Genomic DNA, 6,723 nt, shown 5'->3' on the forward strand with positions numbered 1-6,723 from the left:
CGACCAGGATAGAGGACCCGCATGAAAACCAGCTAAGGCTGACGTGGCTTCCTCTCTAAATACTGTAATTTAATATCTTGCACTGAGAAGACGAAAAAAAAAGTAGAAATTGGTTCGAGCCAGTACCCAATGTTTGTTCTCTGTCCTTTGTATAGAACCGCCGGGGTTCCAAACTACGGCGGTTGGCTGTAGTTAGATACGACCGTTTGGTTTCCTAGGCTTCCGAAAAGATAATGCTGACGGAATAAGACCCAGTTGCATGATATTTCACAAAATCAGAGTAGTGAAGCTGAGCTCGGAGAATTTTCTATAGTATGTCCTGTTGTAAACCATCAAAAGCTTCCAGAAAATCGACCTCTCTCTGTCAGTCTCCGGGCTTCTCACTTGCTTATCAGTCTTGTTTCAACTAAAACTCTTCTTCGGCTTCAAAAACAGTTATCTCACCGGCTGTAAACCAGAACGTCGCGATCTCATTTCACGCATTTGAAAATTCAGACGTCAAGAAGGTATATAAACCGGGTATATAAATCCACTAACTTCTTTCGTGTTAGAGCTGTTTTCAATTGAGTGTCGTAAAACTAAACCAATTGCTTACCAATTGGACTACTCAGCCAATCTCAAACCGTAGGGAAAAAGAACTAATTTTCTGATTATCGGCCGACTCACAATTGAAAACTGCTCTATCACGCGTAACGCAAATTAAACGCTTTTGCCAACAGATCTGATCCCCACGCTGAATACTTATTTTTGTTGCTGTAGTTGTTCTGTTCCAAAGAACTCTTTATACAATATGGTTTCTGTATATATCTGTTTCTTTTTTCAACCGAAATGCTCAGAATTGTTAAACTTTTGTTTCTAATTTAGGTTCTAGTTGCGGTTATACTCCTGCCAGTAAAGCTTTCCTGTTCTCGCTTTACAACAATGATGGATATAACCCTGTCAAGCTGACTCAGTATCAAAATGAACAATACGCAATGTATCGCTGCTCCAGCTACGGACCCACTTTTGGTAATCATGACATCTACATATCGGACAACGCTTTGAGCAAGTCAAATTCGTATACCAATTGCGGCTATACATACTCCGTTCCTTCAGGATATTCAACTGGTAACTGTGGGTTTTTCACTGGAGTCTTTTATTTCACTCCTACTGACATTGAAGTGTTTTACGAAATAGGTGATTAAAAACAGAACATGCTAACTCTCTTTTAATGCCGCAATAATTTCATTTAGCGCACTCTCTCCAATAAGCGCCGCCTTACAACCGCCTTACAAGTGTTTTACAAAATAGGTGATTGAGAACAGAACATGCTAACTCTCTTTTAATACCGTAATGATTCGATTCAGCCTTCTCCTTCCAAAAAGCGTCCCCTTTCTAACAAGTCCTCCCTATTCATTGTCCTTTTCTAATACACGTCCCCTATTCTAACAAGAGGCACCATTGTGAAATTGGAATTAAAGACATTGACATAGTAAACACTGATTAGACGAGTGAATGATGTAGTCCGCTTTCTAATCTGAGCGTAATATTACCAAAGACATTGAATTGGACTTATCAAGGCCCGCTTGTTACAGTTGTCAAGTGATTTTACCCGTCACTGTTCAATCACATTCCACTGTTTATGTCATAAACAGAAATGTATAAGCGACCCATTCCTAAAGGGCGCCCGCCATCCAATAAGCCCAAATCACCCCTCCCCTCCCCCCCCCCCCCCACCCCCACCTTTGAGCTATCAAAAGTAAACAGGCGTCCGGGGCCCTAAATCGAATTATTATGGTATTTGTAAATATTATGGTATTATGTAAATTGTAATTACGACAAGCGATTGGCGTACGAAACGCATGCCACATTGTCATCCATGATACAAGAACGGTCTCGGTTTAAACTTTTCCAAATCCCTTGATATTATTTGGAGTAAGTCGTGCCGGTCACACTGTTGGGTTACATGTTAGAGTTAGAACCACATAAAAATCACGGCTCAGTAGCTTTCATCTGAATGGTCACGCACTAGTATTTGATCCAAACTTAAAAGTTAGAACCACCTTGTACAACATAGTAAACAGTGCCACATGAAAATACTGCTCAATAGCTTTCACCGGAATCATCGCACACTAGTATTTCATCTACAGACGTAAAACTAAGAACCACCTTCTACAACATATTAAACGGCACCACATGAAAGTATTGCTTAACAGCTTTCATTTGAATGGTCACACACTAGGGTTTCATCCACAGACTTAAAAGTTAAAACCACCTTGTATAGTATGATGAACGTACCCCATGAGAGTGCAGCTTGCCTATGCTAGACTTTCATCGATAGATTAATTTTAATGTTAAACTTTGCAGAGTCAATTTTGTGTAAGCCCTTAGCCTTCAAGTAAGACTCCTTGAGTTACTATGGCTACTTAACGTAACATTAGAGCAGAGTAGAAGAAATCTAACAAAGTAGATAAGTTTTCATACAAATTGAGTGGTCTTTTAGAAAAAGTATCAAAACTATCAAATTTGTAAATGGTTTTTGGTATGATCACGGATAAAAATACTAATTCCATGCAAAAAAATATTTCCTGCAGAAAACGAAAAAAACCTGTCATAATTTTAATAACAAAAGGTGCAAGTTGTAGAATGCGTGTACCTTAGTGACAGCCGTTTTCCCAAGACAGGGGAAAACGGAATTCGAAATTCCAGTTTCGTTTTTCGTTTTACTCACGAGATCGGAAAAAGGAATTCGAGATTCCATTTTCGTTTTCCGTTTTCCTACTACATTGAAAATGGATTCCAACTTCTGTTTTCGTTTTTCGTTTTACCACAACTTTGGACAACAGAATTCTAATTGTTATTTCCTTTTTTCGTCTTTCGTTTTTTAAGATATTGAAAAACGGAATTTGAACATCGATTGTCGTTTTTCGTTTATGTGTTTTTGTCACTTTTGTATACATGAACCCACAGAAGAATGTTGGTTCTTCCTGTCGCTAACAACAGTAGACCTGGAAACCACATCCTTGATGAAGTCTTTGTTCGCCGTTTTCTCATTGACGAAAATAATAGTTATGAAGACCTTCTCGAGGGAATCAAGACCCGATATGGGGCTGCACAGTAAGTGTAAAAAGGTTTTACAGTCGCCATGATATCAAGAAGAGAGGGTCAGTTGCAGATGGAACAGTCGATATCCGGTCAGTGTAAAATAAGGACTGCGGACTGCAGACTGCAGACTGCGGACTGCAACTGCGGTAAAATGGAGACTGAGGGTCAAATGCAGACTGCAGACCATGAGTAAAATACAGACTGTAGACTTTTTAACTGAGTAGTTTCCATCATTGAGAGCTAACCGTAACTGGCAGGCAAACCGGAGCGTTATTTAGGCTAACCGGAGCATTGCAAACTTTCAGTACTAGCCTGAATAACCCTGTTTCCGGTTAGAAATCAATAATGGAAATAACACCGTCGATATATACTTAAAAAGTCTGTAGTCTGCAGTCTGCGTTTTACCGTCAGTCTGCATTTTATGCCCGGTCGGTCCGCAGTCTTCGTTTTACACTGACCGGTCGATAAGTAGAGGGTGCCATATCGGAGGTTCAACTGTATATGTTCCAAATCGATCATGACAAGCCTTTGTACCGAAACTTTTTGACTTAATAGTCGTACCTGAATAGCTATTTAATTCCGTGATTTGTGATAGTACAAGCATAATTTCATTTCCTTGCCGATATCGATATCGTGGTAGTCGAAACAGAAGGCTTTTATTAACAGTCAGCTCGATGCGGTTTGTAGCGGGCTGAAAAATTCTTAATATTAGTTTTCTAAAAATATAGCTGCACAGTTTTTTTACGCTAATTGTTGTAATCACAACTCCGTATGTATGTACATTCAGTTACAGATAGTTAGCTATGACGTCCATTTTGAGGATCGTAAGGGAGGAAAGAATATATACCAGCCCAAAGAGCGCTAGCGCCTGCTTAATAGGCTACGTCTTGAGATAATATAACAGAACACAAAAACGAAAAACGAAAATCGAAGTTCAAATTCTGTTTTCAATGTCTTACGAAAATAGAAGATGAAAAACGGAAATGACAATTGCAATTCTGTTGTACGAAGTCGTGGGAAAACGAAAAACGAAAACAGAAGTTCCAGTTTCGTTTTCAATATAGTTGGAAAACGAAAAACCGAAAATAAAAGTTCGAATTCCCTTTTCCGATGACGTGGGTAAACGAAAAACGAAACTGGAAGTTTGAATTCCGTTTTCCCATGTCGTAGGAAAACGGTTGGCACTAAGGTACACGTATATTTTGTAGTATCTTGGTCAAGGATAAGGAAGTCGAGTGTAAAAGCCGATCATTCTTTCGTGAGAGTTCATATTCGGCCAAAGCTTCCGCTTTTAATTTCTGGAAATCCCAGTTGCGAATGGAACAACATTTTGCGGAATTTCCGGGGAAAAGAAAAACCTCGCTCGCCAGGTATTCCCTACTTTTCGAAAATATCTACGTTCCATTCAATTTTGCTCCCGGAATTCAGTTCGTATTTCGCAAATGCAGCTTTCATTTAATATAACTTGTATTATCTGGAAACTTTTGGCCAAGTTTCCAAAGTTCTGTAATTTATGGTTGATTAGAAAACGATAAATCCTAGACAAAAAAGTTGGGACACGAAGCAAGTTCTCCCCTTCCCAACCTACAATGTTCATAATCAGGTGATTTTTTCCCTTTTTGTTGAAAAAACGTAACATTTTCCAATATTGATTAGAGGGGATAGGATATACGTGATCCAGCTCAAGTGTCCCCACTACTTTTGTCCAGGATTGTAGCTCTGAGTAGTAATTATGAAAAGTGCTATGAAAGCACTATTTGTTACATTTATTTTTTTTATTTACAAAGGCTCTGCATTTAACCACTTAGTTGAGGGACCCAACATAGGTTTCGCGAGATGCGAGATGAGAGCAAAAATGAAGGCGGAATACGGGATGACAGAACTTTTAATGGCGGGATGCGGGATAAAAATATTTTGGTGAGAACGGGATTTGCTCTTTTTGACAGACGGGATGCGAGATAGTCCTAAGAGCGACGGCGGGATGCGAGATCGACGGCGGGATGCGGAATGTAAAGAGGTAAATTACACATTACAGTCGTTACATGGAGGAACTACGACTCTTTATCAGGCGGAATCGAGATAAACATTCCGACCCGGGCGGGATGGTGCGATTGAGCCAAAAATACTAGCGGGATGCGGGATTGAAATAACCTATGTTGGACCCTCTTAGTTAACGAACGGAAGTTTTGCGAGCTGGTTTCATGAGGTTTAAACTTCCGCCGGAGTTTTAAGTTTGCAGTATACAGCTATTTCAATTAACGCGGTCGGAGCAAAGCTTTAAGCTTTCTTTCTCTTCAGACGTCTAGAAACAATGTTCTTTTCGCCACACTTAATTTCAGAATTTTTAACCAAAGGTCGTTTTATAATAGTGAAAGAAAAGATACAGAAAAATGGTCTAATGAGTGGAAAATCTATTGTATCCTTGCTAATACTTCACGAGCAAAGATACAAATTCGCAGATTTCCTCTGCACCAACATGCAAACTTCCGACAAATACCCAGACTACTATTCGGTCTTGTCGCGAAGACTTGACGCTTTCATCTGACAACGTCGACTGAAATAGCTGTAAACGTAAAACTCCAAGAGGCATCACAGTCATCAGTATTTATTCAATACCTTTTTGTAGTGTTTAGCTTTATCAAGCTTAACACATTGACATTAAAATAAAATTAGTGTCATTTATTCATTATTTATTTAGTGGAATCTCTCTTTAAGCCCGGGCCAAACGACAACGACAGAAACGACAGTCGCCTTCTGATCACGAGAGATACACGAGGGTATTTTTTCAACTCTCAGCGAGTGTGGGCAAAACGGGAGAAAACTCTTCGTGACTGGCTAGAAAAATTGGAACAGGTTCAAATTCGATAGGAATATACGAGGGTTAACGTGAGTCCCCGATAACGCACGAAGGTTGACGAGAGCCACCGATAACGCACGAAGGTTGACGAGTGTCACCGATAACGCACGAGAGCCGCCATGCAAGAGTTTAAGAGAGTCACTGAGACCCCGTCCACACTGCGACAGAGGAATTTGAAAACACAGCTTTATTTCTACGTTTAGCCCTGCCGTCTACACTAATCCGTCACGAAAACGAAGCTTTTCGAAAACTCTTTTCAAATCGGACGAGTTGGAAAACGCCGGCTCTTCGTTTCCGCGCGAACGGAAAAACATTTTGAAAACAGAGCTTTTCGAAAACGATTGCGTCACAATAATCATGTGATTTTCCTGGATGAGTTTTCCTCAAACGTAAATCCAAAATGATCGGTGACTGTTACGTTTTTAAATTCCTCCGGCGTATTTTGACGGTAACCATTTGATGCGTTTTCAGAGTGAAACTTCCGTTTTCAAATTTCTACGGCATAGTGTGAACGGGGCATGAGGCGTATATGACTTTCAAGCCAGGCGAGACTCAATGCTTGTTGTCCTTTGGCGCGGGCCCCCTGAGGACCAAAAAAAAAAAGAAAAAAGAAAATTGGTGTTGTTGAAAGGTGGCCTCGATTGTGTGGAGGCCATTAGATAACATTCGCCGTGCTTTTGTTTAAAGTGTTGTAAGCTTTGTAAGGTCAATATAAATCAGCTGTAAAACTTTAAAGTAAATAAACTGAATTAAACGGTTACTCATTCTCTTCAGTTGATTTA

Source organism: Orbicella franksi, chromosome 15, assembly GCF_964199315.1.
Source record: "Orbicella franksi chromosome 15, jaOrbFran1.1, whole genome shotgun sequence".
Classification (NCBI taxonomy): Eukaryota; Metazoa; Cnidaria; class Anthozoa; order Scleractinia; family Merulinidae; genus Orbicella; species Orbicella franksi.